We start from the raw sequence: 21,884 nt of genomic DNA, 5'->3' as shown, positions 1-21,884 counted from the left end.
AACTAACTCCATATTTATACTTTGGCGTTAGACGCGTCTAGCGCCAACGTCCATAGAGTTTGCGTCATTTTTTTGCGTGGACACCTACTTTGCGTTAATGATATGCAAGGTAGGCGTTCCCGTCTAAAAAATTGACTCCGAGGCATGTGCGCCGTATTTACACTCCCGGGCAAAATTCACGCCCGGGAGTGGGCGGGTCAAAAAAAATGACGTACGCCCGCTTTTGCGCCGTTTTTTAGCGCCTGCTCAGGGCAGGCGTTAAGGGACCTGTGGGCTCGGAAGGAGCCCAGAGGTGCCCTCCCATGCCCCCAGGGACCCCCCCTGTCACCCTTGCCAACCCCAGGAGGACGCCTAAGGATGGAGGGACCCATCCCAGGGACATTAAGGTAAGTTCAGGTAAGTATTTTTTATTTTATTTTTTTGTGGCATAGGGGGGCCTGATTTGTGCCCCCCTACATGCCACTATGCCCAATGACCATGCCCAGGGGACAGAAGTTCCCTGGGCATGGCCATTGGGCAAGGGGGCATGACTCCTGTCTTTGCTAAGACAGGAGTCATTTCTATGGGGGTTGGGAGTCGAAACAAATGGCGCAAATCGGGTTGAGGCGAAAAATTTGCCTCAGCCTAACTTGCCCCATTTTTTGGCGCCCAAGCTCCATATCCCCCTACGCCGGCGCTGCCTGGTGTACGTCGTTTTTTTCCACGCACACCAGGCAGCGCCGGCGGCTAACGCCGGCTAACATCATTGATTAAATACGGCGCCCGCATGGCGCTTCAGAATGGCGTTAGCCGGCGCTAATTTTTTTTACGCAAAACTGCGTTAGCGCAGTTTTGCGTCAAAAAGTATAAATATGGCCCTATGTTTGAAGCTACCTATGGTATCTAATTTATTGCTCCCAATGCCATATGTTGTGGATCCTGTCTGTCCTGACCAACTGGGGGGCTAACCAGTGTATTATACCAGCCTCAGCTGGTGGACAATGTCTAGCTTTCTTTTCTTTTTTACCCTTCCTCTCTTCCCCAGATAGCCACTTGCCAGTGATGTAGTCAATAATTTAGTGCTGTCCCTTATGGGACAGAAGTCATCATTATGTGACACTGTGGGCCAGATGTACCTAGCTTTTTTCTTGTCGCAAATGGCCAGATTATGCAAATCTAGCAGTTTGCGTAAAGCAAAAAGCATTTTGCTATATAGAAACCCTACTTTGCGATTCAGTAATCTATTTAGAATAGAGTCACTTATCGAGGGGTGTGCCGAGGGCATTCCTTCCAAATAGCGAGTCGCAGGGGGATGTAAAACAATCACAGTTACCACCAATTTCAAATTGGTGTTAACCCATTCGCAAATGGGAAGGAGTCCCATGGATACCCACAGGACCCCTTCCCCTTTGTGAATGGATGTAAAACAATTTTTCAGTGGAGGCAGTGGGCCCACGGACCACTATCTACTCTGAAAAACTGAAACTGAAATGTTTCCTTTGAGGAAAACTGGGTGCATTTAAAGAAACTGCTTTATTTAAAAAGCAATCACAGACATGGTGGTCTACTGACTCCAGCAGGCAACCATCCCTGTGAGTGCAGCCATTCCCAACGGGGTCGCAAATTACGACCTACCTCATGAATATTGATGAGGTAGGTCATTTGAGACCCATTGGGAATCGCAAACAGTGTGAGTTACACAGTTGGACATGTGATCCAAAGTACTAATAGTTTGAATGTAGAAAGATGCCATGAGAAATCATTTTAACTGTGCATTCATTTAAACTAGTGTTAGAAATCCTGATGGTATCACTAATAAATCAAATGTTTGCAAGATTTAGTTGATATAATGTTATATTTTAGTTTTTAGACGAATTGAATATATTCAAATGAGATTGAATTTTTAATGATTAACAATTAGACTACACGTGCAAAAATAGAGAAATGCAGTTCTATGTTATAGCAATTGAAATGCATTAGCAGTCTTTTTCTGCTTAAAGTAAATGTAACAAGCATGTTATTGACGCATTACTAATGTTAAATCTTAAGTTTGCATATTAAAAATGTGTTTATTAAAACACTTTAATTAAATGTATTCCTTTAATTCACTTACTGTAGGAAAGTACCATCTTGCCTGGCATGTTACCCCCATATTTTCACTGTATATATGTTGTTTTAGTTGTATGTGTCACTGGGACCCTGCCAGCCAGGGCCCCAGTGCTCATAAGTGTGCCCTGTATGTGTTACCTATGTTATGACTAACTGTCTCACTGAGGCTCTGCTATCCAGAACCTCTGTGGTTATGCTCTCTCATTTCTTTCCAAATTGTCACTAACAGGCCAGTGACCAATTTCACCAATTTACATTGGCATACTGGAGCACCCTTATAATTCCCTAGTATATGGTACTGAGGTACCCAGGGTATTGGAGTTCCAGGAGATCCCTATGGGCTGCAGCATTTCTTTTGCCACCCATAGGGAGCTCTGACAATTCTTACACAGGCCTGCCATTGCAGCCTGAGTGAAATAACGTCCACGTTATTTCACAGCCATTTACCACTGCAATTAAGTAACTTATAAGTCACCTATATGTCTAACCTTTACCTGGTAAAGGTTGGGTGCTAAGTTCCTTAGTGTGTGGGCACCCTGGCACTAGCCAAGGTGCCCCCACATTGTTCAGGGCAAATTCCCCGGACTTTGTGAGTGCGGGGACACCATTACACGCGTGCACTATACATAGGTCACTACCTATGTATAGCTTCACAATGGTAACTCCGAATATGGCCATGTAACATGTCTAAGATCATGGAATTGCCCCCCCCAATGCCATCCTGGCATTGGTGAGACAATCCCATGATCCCACGGGTCTCTAGCACAGACCCGGGTACTGCCAAACTACCTTTCCCGGGGTTTCACTGCAGCTGCTGCTGCTGCCAACCCCTCAGACAGGTTTCTGCCCTCCTGGGGTCCAGCCAGGCCTGGCCCAGGAAGGCAGAAAAAAGGACTTCCTCAGAGAGAGGGTGTTACACCCTCTCCCTTTGGAAAAAGGTGTCAGGGCTGGGGAGGAGTAGCCTCCCCCAGCCTCTGGAAATGCTTTGATGGGCACAGATGGTGCCCATCTCTGCATAAGCCAGTCTACACCGGTTCAGGGATCCCCCAGCCCTGCTCTGGCGCGAAACTGGACAAAGGAAAGGGGAGTGACCATTCCCCTGACCTGCACCTCCCCTGGGAGGTGCCCAGAACTCCTCCAGTGTGCTCCAGACCTCTGCCATCTTGGAAACAGAGGTGTTGCTGGCACACTGGACTGCTCTGAGTGGCCAGGGCCAGCAGATGACGTCAGAGACTCCTTCTGTTAGGCTCTTACCTGTGTTGCTAGCCTATCCTCCTTCCTAAGTAGCCAAACCTCCTTTTCTGGCTATTTAGGGTCTCTGCTTTGGGGAATTCTTTAGATAACGAATGCAAGAGCTCATCAGAGTTCCTCTGCATCTCTCTCTTCACCTTCTGCCAAGGAATCGACCGCTGACTGCTCTGGACGCCTGCAAAACCGCAACAAAGTAGCAAAGACGACTACTGCGACCTTGTAACGCTGATCCTGCTGCCTTCTCGACTCTTTTCCTGGTGGTGCATGCTATGGGAGTAGTCTGCCTCCTCTCTGCACTAGAAGCTCAGAAGAAATCTCCCGTGGGTCGACGGAATCTTCCCCCTGCAACCGCAGGCACCAAAGAACTGCATCACCGGTCCTCTGGGTCTCCTCTCAGCACGACGAGCGAGGTCCCTTGAACTCAGCAACTCTGTCCAAGTGACTCCCACAGTCCAGTGACTCTTCAGTCCAAGTTTGGTGGAGGTAAGTCCTTGCCTCCCCACGCTAGACTGCATTGCTGGGTACCGCGTGATTTGCAGCTGCTCTGGCTCCTGTGCACTCTTCCAGGATTTCCTTTGTGCACAGCCAAGCATGGGTGCCCGGCACTCTAACCTGCAGTGCACGACCTCCTGAGTTGTCCTCCGGCATTGTGGGACCTCCTTTTGTAACTTTGGGAGAGCTCCAGTTCACTCCACTTCATAGTGCCTGTTCTTGCACTTCTGCGGGTGCTGCTTGCTTCTGAGTGGGCTCCTTGTCTTGCTGGGCGCCCCCTCTGTCTCCTCACGCAATTGGCGACATCCTGGTCCCTCCTGGGCCACAGCAGCATCCAAAAACCCTAACCACGACCCTTGCAGCTAGCAAAGCTTGTTTGCGGTCTTTCTGCACGGAAACACCTCTGCAAGCTTCTTCACGACGTGGGACATCCATCCTCCAAAGGGGAAGTTTCTAGCCCTTGTTCTTGCAGAATCCACAGCTTCTACCATCCGGTGGCAGCTTCTTTGCACCCACAGCTGGCATTTCCTGGGCATCTGCCCACTCCCGACTTGATCGTGACTCTTGGACTTGGTCCCCTTGTTCCACAGGTACTCTCGTCTTGAAATCCATCGTTGTTGCATTGCTGGTGTTGGTCTTCCTTGCAGAATTCCCCTATCACGACGTCTGTGCTCTCTGGGGAACTTAGGTGCACTTTGCACCCACTTTTCAGGGTCTTGGGGTGGGTTATTTTTCTAACCCTCACTGTTTTCTTACAGTTCCAGTGACCCTCTACAAGCTCACATAGGTTTGGGGTCCATTCGTGGTTCGCATTCCACTTCTCGAGTATATGGTTTGTGTTGCCCCTATACCTATGTGCTCCCATTGCATTCTATTGTGACTATACATTGTTTGCACTGTTTTCTATTGCTATTACTGCATATTTTGGTATTGTGTACATATATCTTGTGTATATTTGCTATCCTCATACTGAGGGTACTCACTGAGATACTTTTGGCATATTGTCATAAAAATAAAGTACCTTTATTTTTAGTATATCTGTGTATTGTGTTTTCTTATGATATTGTGCATATGACACCAGTGGTATAGTAGGAGCTTCACACGTCTCCTAGTTCAGCCTTAGCTTCTCTGCTAAGCTACCTTTTCTATCAGCCTAAGCTGCTAGACACCCCTCTACACTAATAAGGGATACCTGGACCTGGTGCAAGGTGTAAGTACCCCTTGGTACCCACTACAAGCCAGGCCAGCCTCCTACACTTACATTAGCCTAAGTGCGGCCTGTTAGTTTTGTATTTTGTGAAAGTACAGTAAATGCTTATTCATTTTCATAACATGAGTTTTCTTCCAGGCTTTATTCTCATGAAAACACTAGCTTTGGTAATTGGCTCTATTGTTTGGACACAGAGTCATAATGTCACAATGTCCTTGAGTTTGGAACATCCTGAGTAAATGAAGCAAAACAAATGTTTTGATCGTGTGTGGAGCTACATGGATGGATGAGGTTCCCAAGACAGACCTGTCAAGAAGATTGATGTTGCAACCTGGAGTCATGTGATTGATTACTATTGGATGATGCCCCTTCAGCATAATATGGACTGTCTGTCAGAGTGAATTGAATTGCTTTATGAACTTTAATATACAGATGACCAGTGGGACTTTGGTCAGAGATCCCTCCAGATTCCTGAAGATGAGAAGCTGAGCCCCTGTTCCCATATCCCACATGCTGAGCCCCTTGGAGAGGTATTTCCTCTCTGCTTTGCTCCTTTGAAAATCCCCATTGAAACTCAGGGATTTTCTCCCTAACCTTTTTCAGAAGACTATTGATGGAGCTTCTGGCATGCTGATGCTTTCCTTTTTTCAAATTATTTTTGCACTTTTTTCATTTTTGTCTCTTGCCCATATGTGTTCCCTCTCACACATATTAAGCCTTAAGTCGGCAATGGTAGGGTTTTCCCTTTGCTCAGATGAAAATTATAACTTTCATGATGTGAACCTGACTGACGCTTGCTAAGTCTGAGCAATGGTTGCTTTCTATATCACAATTTATTTTGTTAATGTTTTGTGTTTTCCTTATTGAATGCTTGGTTTTAATAATGTTAGTCTGCCTGAATCTATTTTGTTACCTTTGGCAACCCTTTGTGATTCTGTATCTTTATAATTTAATCTTGAGATTTATTTACATGACTTTGAGCTTCAATTTGTAATAAATCACTTAACTATATTCCTGACTGGAGTTTTCCTTGTGTGGCCCAATGGGTCATACTGTTTAAATGAATTGATTTGTATTGAGATTGAGTTGTATGGTTCTATCACACCCTGTTGCAAGGTCCAAAGGTCCGTCGGCCTCAATGAGCATTGGTTCCTGTGAAGAATGAAAATGCTCCCACACCAGCCTTTTCCACTCCCTAAGCTTTCGGAAGGATTTGACAAGGAAACTGTGGAATTTGACATCAGTGCCCTGTTACCTCACTGGCATTTGAGAGATCATTTAATTTTTCTTTTTTTATTGTTTTGAGCTAAATGATCTGAAAATAAGCTTGGCAAAAGATCAGGGTGTTTGCATAGTCGAGTCAGGGAGCTACATAGGGTGTTTACATAGCCGGGTGAGGGGCCCTTATAGTCGAGGTGGCTCCATCCAAGGACAATCAACGCTAGAATGTAAAATTTCCCTGGACTAAGTAACAGTCACTTTAGTGGCATACAGTCACACTCTCCTTAGCCCCCGGTTGAGGACAGTGTGTTAGGTTTTCTGAAGAGGAGGAGTAGATAATCTTGCACTAGTGCAGATTATTAATTAAGGTATTCCCTTCCATTAACTAGGACCTCTCCAACTCTCTTCCCATGCATGCTGCCCCACCAACCATATGCATGTATCTTCATTACACAGCGACAAAGCAGAATGAGTCCTGTGCATGGAGAGCAGGAAAGAGTACTATTCAATGTATTTTCTAATTTCCAAAAGCAGGCCATAGATTTTTGAAACAGAGATCAAACGGCCAGATGTACGAAGCATTTTTCTAGTTGCAAAGGGGCCCATTTGCAGAATCGACCTGTTTGCGGCTGGAAAAATGCTTTTTGGGCTGTACAAAGCCCAAACTGCGATTCGGTAACTTGTTACCAAATTGCAGTTTGGTTTTGCGATTCGGTATTAGGAAGGGGCGTGTCAAGGGCGTCCCTTCCTAATACCGAATCTAGATGGTATGTATGATTGTTTTGCGACCAGGGGACCCCTTCCTTTTTGTTAATGCTTGTGAATCCCATGGACCACTGCATGCTCTGAAAAAATGAAAAGAAAACTTTTCATTTTTGTTTTCGAAATGCATTCTGTTTTCCTTTAAGGAAACGGGCTGCATTTTAGTAAAAATACTGCTTTATTTCAAAGCAGTCACAGACATGGTGGTCTGCTGAGAACCAGCAGGCAACCATCCCTGTGAGCACCGCCATTCACAATGGGGTCGCAAAGTGCGACCTACCTCATGAATATTCATCAGGTAGGTCATTTTTGACCCCATTGCGAATCACAGACAGTGTCATTGACTCTGTCGTACATCCGGTTTTGCAACTCGCAGTTTGTGAGTCACAAAACCGGATCGTACATGTGCCCCATAATGTCTTTAAAATAACTGTGAAGCAGCAAGAATGGTTGGTATTCACCAGCCTATTTCAATGCTATCTTGTACATTCTTATAATGTGTTGCCACAGAAGACTTCTGTGGTTTGTTGTAATAGGGAAACATTTGTCATCCTATCCTTCAAACCTGGCCCCAGCACTTATGCTGTGCGCCAAATGTCTTGCACTGGGCAATGTACCTCAGGTGGCAAACTGTGCCTGTGGTGTTGTAACTTCAGCTGACCAAGAACAAAGAATGCCTTAATAATAGAGGATTACCTATTGAAGACCTGTACCATGCTCCACAAGGTAGTATTTTTTCTTACCTTGAGAAGTTGTTTCTTCTACATTTTGAATGGCTGCAGGTCATTGAAAGATTGAAGGTTGCAAACAGTTCAAGCTGTACCTTTCTGCTGGCAGCCAGATTTAAGAATACCAAACCAACAGTTGACAGAAGGTTCCATATCAACTTTCTGGAATTAAGGACCAGTTGTTGAGAACTGAAGCAGAGAACTCGTCTTGGCCATGAGCGAAGTGGGGACAGTCTGACTTGGCCTTCACATCAACTGACTCAGGTGGTGCCACAATTGTGAATAGGATGAGGAGGGTTTAATACCTCCCAATCATATTTTTCTGTTATGAGTTACATTTTTAAATCAAATTAAACAAAATGTTGGTATTCTCTGCAGTAGCATTTCATGTTTCATAACATATGTTTTGTAACAGTTAGATCTTCAGCATTCGATCTTCAGAAATACTTCTACCAACATTCCCATGGCTGCCTTTCAGAGATAGTACTTACCTGGAATGAATATGTGCTTTACTTTCTGAACGTCAATCCACAGGAAAACTTTGACAGTATTTTATAGATAAAGCCTCCTGCAGGGTTGACTTCTACATTAGCTAAATAGTAGAGCTGGACTAAATTTTAATTATGCCAATGTAATTGCCATAATTTTGGTAATTTCACGAAACAAAAATGCATGAGAAGTTACAGAGATTACACTGTTATGCCATATTGTGTAATTTCAGGGAGACATTTTAAAGCAAGATGTAGCATCTGGGTAATTTTTTAACTTGAGCAGCATTTCTGTTTGATTTGTTACCCAAGTGGACCTGGTCATTTTTTAGCATGAAACTACAAATCTAATTGTGAGCTTCAGTATTGTGAAGGCAAGCAGCAGTTCCTTTAATATAGGCAGTCAACAAACATTTCAGGTAGATTTTTTTTCTCAACCAGACTGTTCAGGTATTCTTTGTGTGCAAAACTACAAATCAGAACATAAGCAGTAGTGTTCTGAATGCAAGTGAAAGGAAATCAACTCAAAATTATGTTTTTGAGATTCATTTTTACCCCCAAAAAGTTTGGGTCATTTTTGAGTGCAAGATGCATTTCACGTAATTACACAAAAGTTTGCCTAATTTGTGATAATTTTGCATAATAAACACCACAGCAAATTACAATGGTTTTGCATGCTACTTCTAAATACTTCAGTCTTAGATTTTAGAATGTTAAAACCCAGTCGGTGTTCTATAGTCATAAAGAGTCTGCTTGTATGACCTGAGTTCCATCACCATTTTTTCTATGCATCATTGTGCGGGGACAGTCAGGAAGACAATGCGGCAGGGACACCAAATTTCAGCACGCAGACCTGAAAGATACAGCTTTGTTGGACTTGGCCCTTTTTGCAGGGTCATCCCAGACTTTTTGCCTCCCTCCTCCTATTTTCTCTGACCTCTTGCTGTTGGCTCTAGGACTCTGAGCACTTTAGTACTGCTGATCAGTATTATAGTGCAGGTGCTCTCTCATCTAAAGTCGGTATGATTAGCTTACACCTAATTGGCACTTTCAATGTACCTGTAAGTCCCTTGTACAGTGGTATTCCTATCACAGAGCCTGTAAATTAAATGCTACTAGTGGGCCTGCAGCGCTGCTTGGTCAACCCACAAAAGTAGCCTTTCAAACCTGTCTCAGGCCTGCTAACGCAGGGCCTGCATGCACAGTTTGCTGCCACAGGGACCTGGCATCTAAATGTACTTGCCAGGCCCAGAACTCCCCTTTTACTACAAGTAAGTCATCCCTAAGTTAGGCCCTAGCTAGCCCTTTGGGCAGGGTGCTATGTATGTAGAAGGGAGGACATGTGCCTGGTTTCGTGGCCTGTCCTGATAGTGACAAACAGCCTATTTGGTTTCTCATTGCTGTGAGTGCTCCCTTGCTCATAGGCTTGCATAAGAAATGCCCTGCCTTGTGACTAGGTGGTATTGTTTGATTTATGAAGGGTAGCGTAGGCATGTTTGGTATGGTTGAGACGGTAATGAGAAATGTTGCTTACTGGTGTAGGTGGATTTTTTATCACCATTATAGAAATGCCACTTTTAGTAAGTGAGTATTTCTCTGTGCTTATGACTGGTGTTTTTCAGCTTGATTCCAATCCTCATCTGGGTCAGAGTGACAGCTGGGCTTTGTGCATACTTTTCAGATAGCCTGTACCCAGGGAGGGTGGAGGTGTAACAGAGTTGCATCTGCATATTGAATGGTCTTCCTGGGCTGAGAGAAGGGGAGGCGGGGCACACCTGCATTTGTAAAGGCTGACCCCTTACCTCACACAAAGGGCTCATTTACCCCCAAGTGATGTCTGGAGCCTGTGCTGGAGGAGAGAGGGAACACTCCTAGAACCAGTTGGAACTGGTTGGAACCTCTTCTCCCCCTCATTGAAAATGCTTTGCAAAACTGAGTATAAGTACAGGGGATTTTTCCCTTGTAAAGGTGCACAAGAATCATTTTAAGGATATGGACACAGAATGCTGCTGGAGGGACTCACGAGGAACTGCCTTGAACTGCTGCTGCTGCTGTGCTGACCTGCTGGGTCACTAGGAGGAACTGCCACTGACTGCATCCCCCTTGTGCTGGCCTGTTGCTGGGCCCTGTGCTCCATTTGTGTCCCCAGAGGCTGGGTGCTGTGGCCCCTGCCCTCTGCAACCATTTACTTAACAGCCTGAGGACAGCACTGGGTTTTACAAGCTCCTGTACTGGAGCATAGCATGTGGCGAACGCTTTTCTTTATTTACTAAGCGTCTTGGGAGAATTTAGCTTTTAATTCCTCAAGTGCCTGGAGAGCGCTTTCTTTGTGCTTGCAGCTGGAAGGTTCATTGCCGCAACCCAGGCAGATTGTTGAGCGAAGAGCATCTGTAGCGCGCTGTGTTGTGTGCCCCTGGTGCACAGGAAGGCTAAGAACGGAGCGAGCGCGTTCCTTGCGGTACCCCTAGGGTGACCAGCACTGGACCCAGTACCTTCAGGGCACCAGTAGGTGCTCATTCCTAAAAGTTGGCCGCTGCGGTCCGGGGATCCAAGAAGCATTTGAGCACCAGTTCGGGTACGGGTGACTGAGCGCGCACAGGCACGGTCCAGAAGGAAGGGAGACATCAACAGAGAGCCCTCCTTCTCCCAGGGCTACAGCAGGGCCTGCAACATCATCAGGGTACACCCGGGGGGGGGGGGCGTGTGGTCCCGCAAGGCGCAAGAGGCGGCCGGAGCCTCTCCCCCCCTGCCAGGCATAAAACTTCAACAGAGGTCCCACCCAGCTGGGAGGTTGTGCGCGGTGTCCCTGGATTAGGAGGGGGCACTGCAGAAGCAGAACACGGGACGAGGGCGAGTCCCTCCCCCCCGGTCACTACACTAGGCGCATGAATGCTCCAGCAATACTTTTGGTCTTTGGGTTTAGCGGACCCCGCAAGTGTCAGATGAGGCCCTTGCTGGTTGCCTCTGGAGCCAGACAAGCAGGCCGGGGTGGAGACCCTCAATGTAGGTCCTCGGTCCTGCCCCCGATTACCCTTCCATCCCGCAGGAGCCAGAAACAGAGCATGATCGCTCCCTCTTTGGGCCCCAGACGTCCCTGTCTTTGCCAGCATCCTCCTGTTTTGTGCTTGGCTAGTACCAGCTCTCCGATCTAGGGTAAGCCTACTTTAGTGATACTTCACCTTTTTGGGCATTCATGATGGTATGTTCACTCAGACAAATGCATTATTAACAATGTATGTACTGTGATATGTACAGTTATGATAAATGTATTTCTGAGGTGGTGTTGTTGTGCCATGCCATGTGTTCTCCAATGTTCCTTTTATATTCATGTATGACGGTTTTATGACATACAATATTTTAGTGATGTTGCAGGATAACCAGTAACCTATCTGTTTCATGTGACTGCTGCTGGCTTTCGCAGAGTAATAGTACTGTGTAATGTTCTGACAACTGCTTGGGTAGCACGGTATTACTGACATGTTGTATTTGGTATAATAATGTTGTGTACAATACAGTTTTTTTTTATATAACTTGGTGTTGTGTTTCGTTTGTGGAGGGGATAGTGCACCCGGGGTGTTGAGTTTTGTTCAATCACTTTACACATTGCCTGTAGGATAGGCCTGACTGCTCGTGCCAAGCTACCAAGAGGGTTAGCAAGGGATTTCTTGGGTGTGTAGCTCCCTCGCCCTGACTAGAGCGGGTGGGTTCTGCCTGGCTTAGGTGCATACCCTAGCCATCCAGAAACCCCATTTATAACAAGGTTAAAATAATGAAAGGTGGAAGAGCAGAACAGAAAACAATGAGTACATGTGATTGGAAAAGAAAAGAAAAGAAAGACAGTAGGACAAGGACAGGAAACAGAAGAGAGAAATGCTATAAGGAAAATAGAAAGGGAGCACAAGGAATTGAGAGTGTTTTTGCAACTGCAGGAGAAGGAAACTGCAGACTCTGGAGAAGCTGAGTAGCCTTTCCAGACATTAGACAGACTCGTGGACCACACAAAGAGGCAAGAAAGTGGAGTCACGTCTGCCTACACATGCTGACCCGCAAGAAGGAGAAAGTGGAATAATAGAAGTAAGAGCACCTAAAGATTTAGTGCATTATCTGTACAGAGAAAGAGAAAGTAAAAAAAAAAAAAAACAGATGATAACTCACACACTTGTGGCTAGCATAGAGGTGACAGTATTTTCTTGAACTTTATTGAAAGAAATAGCCCTACTGGCATAAAAGGACATGGGTATCGAGCAAATGCAAGGCCTCTGAAATTCAAGATGGAAGCTACAAAAAGGTAGACTGTGAGCAGTGAAGAAGTGCTTTATTTTTTAATTTCTATTTGCCATTATTTATTTACCTTTATTAAAGAGGTTTTGAGGTCACTCCTGGTGAAGGAAAGAAGATTCTGGACGCCCCTTGGCCCTAAAAGGGAAAGAGGAAATACCATAAACACAACAGACTTGAGACAATAACATATTGTCTCTAAAATTGTGTAAAAAGACCTAAATAAAGATCATTGTTTATATACAACAGATTTAAGGCTGCAAACAAATTCACCCAGGCATTATCCTGACAATCAACTTGAAAGCCAGCATGGTTCCTAAGTGCATTGGTACATATGCACACGTGCACAGCTCCCATTCACACTCCCTTAAACATACTTCGTAATCATTGCTTAGAACATTGCCACCTTCATAATTTCTCTCATGAGCATGACTTCTTTCCCAGCTCCATCCAATCTTCTTCCTCTTCATCAGGATTTTCAGTGCAGTTTCCCTGAGTATGTTACTTTGGCAGTGATGCTTACAGTTGTCATTTGCACAGGTGGTCATGGCTTGGCCTTCCCTTGCACTTTTTACCTCTCTGGAGGGTGAACTGATTTATCTTCTCAGAGCGAGGGATACTTCCCTTAACCGGATAATGGAGTTACCCACCATTTGCTCAGTGAATGTTTGTGTGCCCATTGCCTTCAGTCTAAGAACCCACAATTCCAGAGTGCAGTGAGAGTGGCCTAATTTCTTCCCATATCCCTAGAGCCAATTCTTGCGATTCTTTTGTTATCTTGAAGCGCATTTGGCATTGCGTTGCCATTCTCTTGCACATACTTTGAAGTGAAATACATGTTCTTTTTGGACATTAAAACATTAGTGACCTTAAGAGTCTAAATTTTTATGAACAATTTGCAGACTGCACTCTGTAAAGAACTCATCTCACACCATGAGGTTTTCCTTGATGTCTTTCGAGGGGCTAGATAGTTCTTATGCTTCATCCCCATCGTCATTTTAGACACTTGTAAAAAGTCTCGTCATAATGATGACTTGGAAGTCTCCCATTAAAGGATTTCACAGCCTGAATTTTCCGCCCAAGTACAAAGATTAACTTCATCCCTGAGCATTGCCTCTTTAATTTCAGGCAGCCTACAGTCCTGCCTGACTATGCTAATTTCAGTGTCCAAAAGGGGAAATACTGTACATGGTCATGGCAGTTCTTCATAAACAAAAATATTTCTGGGCTTCCTTCAAAAATAACTCCACCGCATCCATCGCTCTGATCTCCCACCACATGAGACTCCACTTCTGTGATTTAGAGCCAGACCTGTCTGACTTCTACTTGTGCTGCTCTCATCCTATTTAAAAATCTCCCTCACCTATCCTAGCCCAGCCTATCGTTTTCATCCTTTGATGACCCTCCTTTCTCTCCCTACTTTGACCTCGTGTCTCCATCCTGCCGTTCTCCTATGGTTCCCTAATTATCCACATTAACTCTGTGGTTCTCTACATGAACTCCGGTCTTGTCTTCCTCCTTTCCCCTTTCTCTTTTCTCACCTGTTCTTGTCTCCCAAAAGCTTACCCGCTTAGGTTGATCAAGACCGCTAATTGTCAGATTTGTTGTGTTTATTTCTGCAACTATGCCACTGCCGCCTTAGGCACTTTCTTCAGGCATACTTCCCCCACCTTCTTTCTATCTCCTTTTTGAGCACTAGGAGCCATCTGTATGAACACATTTTCCCATTGACACAGAATGGGAAAAGCCCTTTGCTACATCTGGCCCTAGGTACCTTCTCCAGGATCTGAGCATCAAATTGCCATTTTTTGCTGTTTTTACTGTGGGCCCATTATCTTGCTACCTGCGGCCCCGTTTCCCCTTGGTTTGAGTTGCCCATTCTGTTGAAATCCTTTAGTAAGGATGTCTATGCTGTACTGAATGTATTCCTCCTACTTGGCAATGCCATTCCTTGCTGCAGCCCCTGTTGTCTCTACCTCTCTGTTCCTTTAAATCATCCATCTGCCTAACTAAGGTCTTTATCTTCTCGCTGTTTTCCTTCTACTAGCTTAATCTGAGACTTGCCACTGCCATCCTACTGGCAGGATCTTCCGCCATACCGTGTATGGTTTTATCACCGTGTGCTCCTGGGAAGCAATTCACCACCTTTATCCATCAACCTTGTCGGTATTGTGGCTGACACTATACCATATTGTAAGCCCTCGTTTCTTATGGCGCTGTGAATGACTCCTCTCTGTGGTCTAGTGTTCCCTGGTGAGTTTCTGTAATATGGTATAGGCCCTCATTTCCTTGGTGTTTCTGCAACTGTTTTTTAACTGCCACCCCCAATCTGCTGTGGGTCTAGGTCATCCCTCAGTCTGCAAACCACTCTAAAATTTTTGGACCTTCACTTCCTGGTGATTCATCAGCTGGTTAGTAGCTTCTTTAATGTCCTGGAGCCCCCGACCCCTGTAATCATGCTGTAGCGTTGTATTAAGGATTGAAAGGTAGTGATGAGAAGGTTTGGTATCACAAGCTTCCAAACGTCCACATTGCCAATGTAACCAGGAAATAGAGAGTTGGGAGCAGAGAGGAGTACTGCTGGCAGTGAGGCACAAGGGCTGCTAATAGGAAAAACGTACTTAATTACGTCTACCAGTGTATCGTTGAGAGAGCGTAGTTTAAACGTTACTTATTTTAGATGTGAAAGCTTATATTTAACAATGCTGCATTAATAATATCATTCATTGAAACGTATTTAAACATGGAGAATTTTTCACATGCATAAACTAATGTCGACTGTAAGAAATAATTTCTTGTATTATGACTAACTGAAAACATTAACACGTATAAAGACTGCATTTTATTAGAATCCATACATCTTAAGTTAGCGTGAGTCGAAAACTAGCTCTGTAGCTCTCATATTAAAGCGTATTTTTCTGTTTCTCCAATGTGCTGACTTGCAAAAGGCCATGACCCAGCAGTTGTTCTTTTCTTCGCTTATTTGCAACAATGTAAATTTTTCTCATCCGCATGCTAGCAGCTTTAGTATAAAATTATGGACTTTGCAACAAACATGGACACTTTCAAGGACATTAAATCGCGGAAAGGAGAACTCTTGACCCGAAGTGTGTGCCAGAAAATGAAGTAACCCCGGATGTGCCACCTACAAAAAAACGTCAATTATGAAGACCAATTAGAAGAATGAAATTTATCACAGAATGACAAATGCATTACTTAATGTATAATTTGATAGGTTACAGATAGTGGGCTGTAGTGACTGTCCAATAGAATTTTGGGGGAATGTATTACGAAAAAGGGACAAAAACCCATTACACAAGAGACAAAGAGCATTAGGTAGGGAATGATATCGATTGCATCCAGAAACTCTGTCACTCTATTTGGTGATTGAGACTTAGACAAAACCATCCTCACCCTTTTTGTCCCTTTACATTTTCCTCCTTATGAGGGAAGTGTCCCTTGCCCTTAGATTAGATAAACTGATGGCGATCTAACTGATGTCCTGAAGACGAAGACTGATCCTGTATGCTGACCTATTTCGAGGAGGGTAATTATACTGTTGCTAATGGAAATTCATTTGTTTGCCTTTTCTTTCTAGGTACCAACTGCTGTGTATTTTTGATTAGTGACCTTAGTTAGATGTTTTCCAAATTGATGTTCTAAATTGTTTTGCATGATGCCCAACATGCTAATGCTAATTAGTGGCTAGATGAGGCATTCACTTGACTGACGAAGTTGACGTGACTGACGTGGTGCTATGCTGAACTAAACATTATATGAGATTTAGGTGTCTAGATTATTCATCTTCATATTACTATCTTATGATCTTTGTATTACTGTCATATAGTGACTATGCTCTTTTGCTTCTTGGTTTTGAGATTAATACATTTGCTATTAGATTTTAATCAATAGGGAATAAAATTCACAAAACTCCAGTAAGGTGTGGTTATTCATGACTGAAAGGTCATGTTTGCGCCGAAGGTTTACTAATGTCAAAAGTGAAATATATTGTGGTGATATATGTTGACAATATTATTGACATATTGTTTGATGTATTGATCAGTTATCTCGTCTTATGGTGTCTCACCACTGGGTCCAAAGATTCATCGACCTAAAACGAGTCCCGATGTGTATAAAATTAACATAGACGGACGCGTTATCAGTTCTGGTAGCAGAGCGACGGTTAGGCCCTTGGGGACCCTAGGACGGAGTTTCATTGTTTGATTTGTTTTCTGTGATAATGCAATTTGTAGAGATGATGGGTTGCTAGGTTCGCCATGGCTTTCCCGGGATCTCGGAGCCTGCCTAAATGAGTTGGGAATGTTCTCGGCGCCATAATATGTGTGGTTAGGGTCTTTGCGCTTACCTAAGCCTATGCATCTTGCAGGTGGTTGTGAAATTTGCATGTATTTAGGCCAAATTAAGTGTTGTTTAGCAGGAGTGGGCGTACTCCACAGTAGGATAGTAGGGAAGTCGGCGTACTTCATGTGAATGTAGCGCTTGTTGCTCAAAATTATCCACGTGGTTGGTTGTTGTGTACGGACCTGTTGAGGTCTAAGACTCCGGAGTATGATGATAAATGTGGTGTATGTTGTGATCTGTGCGGTTTAATAGGTCAATCGGGCGTGGTTGACAAGTCGAGTTTGAGTTATGATGTATGTGTGAAACCTTCGATGGAGATTTGACAAATTCTAAAGTGCACTAGAAGGAGTCATTGACAAGTCGAGAGTAGGATTTGCAGGTCGAATTCTGCTTGCGTATGTGGGAACTGAGAAGGAGAGAGTAGCGACCGAGGCTTCAAGTGAAATCTCTGTAAAGTTCTGAAGCGAATGTGTTACCCTTCCTGTAGTAAACCGACAGATTTGTGTTGTCATTTTAAGGTGCTCGCAATAATTCGCATTAGTTTGTATGAGTTGTAAGGGGTCAGTGAAGAGTGGACGAGCCGCAAGACTTTGTCAGCTGCAGTGTGTGTGAGTGTGATGTCAGTGGTGCCGCGCTGAGATAGGTCAGATGCCGAGAGGGGTCGCGCACGGATTGGCTGCCGTCCGTGAGAGGCAATAGGTTGAGAAAGGGCAGGTGCAGAGTGTCCTGGGAACTAAGCCATTTCTGATTAAATACGAAATAAAGAATTGCAAAAAATGAATTTTGTCAAGGCATTCAAAAGCGCTTTAAAGGGAGATGTACATATTGTCGCAACCGATGGGGAACCTACACCACCTGAGGGTACTCCAGCTTATACAGTTATGGAAGAAAGGGGTGTTGCACCTTGTTTATGGATGAAACAATGGCGCAAATTAACAGAGAAAGAGGGGTGTCTAGCGTTCCCAGAACATGGGACATTTAATCCAAAGGTGCTAGAAAATTTGAGGTGGATGTTAAGTACGCAGAAACCACCTCCGAGACCGGCACAATACAAGGCTTTGGCGATCTGGGACTTGATGGCTCTCAAACATAGACAAGAAAGGTTTCAGAGAAGACTGAGAAGGGCAGAAAAATCCTATGCAGAAGCTAGATGGGAAAATGAGAGCAAAATGTGGAGACGGGGAATTGTAGATGGGTTGAAGTTATTCCCAGCAATAACACAGGGAGAAGAGACACAGGGAAAGAAAGCCTCCTGCAAAACCGACAAAGATTCAGGCAAAACTAAAGAAAATAAAAGGTCCTGGGAAGAGGAAGATGATTCAGATGATGAGGAATTTATGGATAGATTGTTACATGATCGTCCGCCACCGTATGCGGTGAATGACAGTGCTCCAAGCACTAGCTTGGATCCTGGGAACCAGACGCAGGAGAAGGGAGTTACTGATACAGTACAGACTAGCGATACAGCCTCGATACAGAATGGTGTCAGTGTACCCACTGCACCAGACTTACCGATACAGTTGCAGCCTCCACCGCAGATAAAAAGAATTTACCCTGATGTCCCAGTGCTTGAGACTACTACAAACTTGATAGTGCCGCCAGACCCGATATACACAAAGCCAAAGTTAGTACAGATTGAATTGACCCCGGAGCTAGTATCTCAACCGCCACAGCTGATACCTGGATATAACCCTGTAGCAGGACCACCGTTAGTACCTGTACCTGGTACACTGGAGCAGACCTATGGTGTTGCAGCTCCAAGAAGTCTGAGTTCAGGTCAGACACCTGCCGCTATATCATTACCTATTACTGTTGGTCCCCCAGTGCCATTGTATGCGCAAGGTAAGACAGGGACGTGTGATCAGGAAGCTATGACTCAGGAAGCGATAAGAGGAGGGCCTATAATGGCCCCTGGGGAAAAGGTAAACGAGCCACTGAGACCCTTGATGGACCTTAGTCCAGTAGGGGCACCTCTCGAAACAATGCGTCAAGCAGGGTTGGGAGTCTTAACTCCCCAAACTATGAGTACGAATACCTCACACTCTCCAATGATACATGCAGGGAACATTTCACTGCAGGGTTTTACAGTACAACAGCTAAATGAGTGGTTAGAGAGAACTTGTACCTCACAAAAAACTACAGTGACCATAGTTGAACCTGAGAAAGAAAAACAAGATGAATACTTGAATTTTGTACGACTAGGGGCAGAAGCTGCCGAGTTAGTGGAAGGAACAATGGGAGTAAATAGGTTGGAATCATACAATGAGGCAGAATTGAGGTACTTATGCCCCAAGATTACCAAAGAGGTAGGCAAAATACATCAGAGATTAGCGAATTTGGCAGACAAATACAATATCGATATCGGAAACACTAAACATTTGAAAAGAAGCTACAGATTAGATTTTGACTCCAAAGATTTTGAACACATGAGATCTGCAGGCATGAAGACACACCTGAGAGAACTGTTGCAAAGTACACATATTTGAGGTGCATTAGAGAAATGGGAAGGCCGATGGGCAAAGAAAAGAGATAAGGGAAAGGGAGATAGCCCAGGGTCTAATAAAGTTGGGACCACACCTAATCTAGATTCAGTAAAAATCTTACCCATGAGAGAGACAGCTGGTGGTGTTTTAGTGCATGTGCCATGGACTAGGGGAGACATTTTATCCTTTACGAATGATTATCCTAGGCTAAGAGAAAAGCCGATCGAGTGGTAGCAACAGACGGATAGGTTCGTGAAGCTTGCAAAGTGTCTCTGGGAAGACTTGAATACTTTGTTTGAGATTATTGTTCTGCCAGATTTGTGGCTCGAGTGCAAGAGAGGGGTAGATTGGCCCACGAAGGAGCCGGCAAGAGATAAGGTGACTGGAGCACCTTCAGAAGAGGTGATGAAATATTATCATAAAGTAATTGCGTTCTTGAAACAAAAGGTGTCGCCGAAGGTGACCGATTGGCAGAAAATCGACCGGACCTCTCAAGAAGTTAAGGAGTCAATACATGCGTATTACGAGAGACTATTAAAAGCGTTCAAACATTATAGTGGTACTGAGACTATCGAACCGAAGGACATGAATCATCTTGTGTTTAGGTTCGTCGAAGGGCTGAGGCCGGAGGTCAGCCAGATGATTAAGAATCATTTGATTTGTTGGCAAGCTAAACCGATTGATGAAGTATTACAGTATGCAAAATACTGTAGTGATGAGATTGAGTTGAAGCAGAAAAAGTTGAAGGAGAAAGTGATGGTGATGCAGATAAGGGCTGCACAAGCTGGAATACAGGGGAATGGAGTTCAGCAAATGATACAGCAACAACCGCAAATGAATGGTGTGTTACAAGCACAGCCGAGAGGCAGAGGTCGAGGGTTTGTGAACCGTGGTTCGGACATGAATAATGTTGTTATTCAAAACGACGGTCAGGGAATGAAAAAGATGTCACCATGTCATGCGTGCGGGGGCATTGGAAGCGGGATTGTCCGAATATGGTCCAGGATAGTGCAGTTCAGCAAAGCATTAATGTCGGTACATTACAAAATCCACAAGGTCCAAAAATGAGACATCAAAACCCGAATTTTCAGAATAATTTGGTACAAATACCAGGGGTACAACCCATGCAGCAGATGCAAATGCCGCATTTTCAGTCAGTATCAATGCAACCAGTGCAGCAGCAGATTCCTATGGTGCCTAGACAGCAAATGCAATTACCCATGGCTCCGATGGGACAGCAACAGGTGATGCTTCCTCAGCAGGTCACAGGCCAGGTAACCAACCAAAACAACACTGTGCAACAATTCCCATTACGAGGTGAAAGTGGTATGAATGAGGATTGGTCGGATGACAGCTCAGACAGTGAAGAGTGCAGGCTTGCAGCATCTTTAGAGGTGGATCAGAGAGGCCCATATGTACAGGGAGAAGTAATGGGCTGTAAGGTTTCATTTTTGGTCGACACAGGAGCTACACGCTCTACAGTTCGAAGTGCAGAAGTCCCGAGATTACCTCTCTCAGGGCGTACTATACGAGTGGTTGGTGTGGCAAACCAGTACTTGACTAATCCGATTACTGATCCGGTGCAGGTTGAAATTGGTAATTTCCAAGGCCTGCATAGATTTGTTGTATGCGATTCAAGCCCAGTATCCTTACTAGGGAGAGACTTACTATGTAAGACAAAATGTTCGATTACCTGTTCCAATGATGGAATAGAAGTACAAACAAACAGTGACGATGAGGGAGATGAGAGTCGATACATAGAGGAAGGAGGAGAGACTAATGAAGACTACCCTTTGATTACTTTATTCCTAATGCATACTTTGATCGACCTACCTGTTGATTTACAAGGGACCGTGTGACCGGGTGTTCCCGGCACAGAGCGCTACCAGTGACGTATCGGACGATGCCGATACGTCACTTCCGCGTCTCCCCGTTGTCGGGGAAACGTGACGAGAACGAGACGGGGAGAATACCATTGCCAGGGAAACCAATACGGTTTTCCGGCACGGCAGGAGAAAAAGGGGGTGGGCGCGGCAACCGGGGGAGAGTCCCATGGGACGAGAGGTCAATCGGAGATCGGAGGAGACGACAGAAAAAGAGGAACACCGAGAGGAAAAGCCAACGAAGACGGAAGGACGTGGAAATCCCGAAGACCACGAGGATCGCGAGCTGGACACCCTTGGAGAGAGAGAGCCACAGGAGGACTGCCACAACGCCAGCCACGACCCTGGAGGGTCGTGGCTAACCAAGGTACGGTCCTTGTGGACACAGAAAAGGGGCACACCTAATAAAAGGACTGGGGAGGGGATATAGAGGAGGGGGGAAGAGGGAGGTTTAATAAGGGGCACCACGACCAGCACATGTGAGGCACTTTTCCCACCAACCTTAGATTGTGACCACATTATTTCCCCAACTCCCCACTGGCACCAACCCCCTCCCTGTGTTCTTACCTATTTCCCCAGTCATGATAGAGAGAGAGAGTGAAAACCCTGTTATAGATCCCCATACTTACCCGAGCGTT

This window comes from Pleurodeles waltl, chromosome 2_2 (genome assembly GCF_031143425.1).
Source record: "Pleurodeles waltl isolate 20211129_DDA chromosome 2_2, aPleWal1.hap1.20221129, whole genome shotgun sequence".
NCBI classification, from domain to species: Eukaryota; Metazoa; Chordata; class Amphibia; order Caudata; family Salamandridae; genus Pleurodeles; species Pleurodeles waltl.
The sequence above is the reverse complement of the archived record's forward strand: the minus strand, read 5'-3'. Positions refer to the sequence as shown.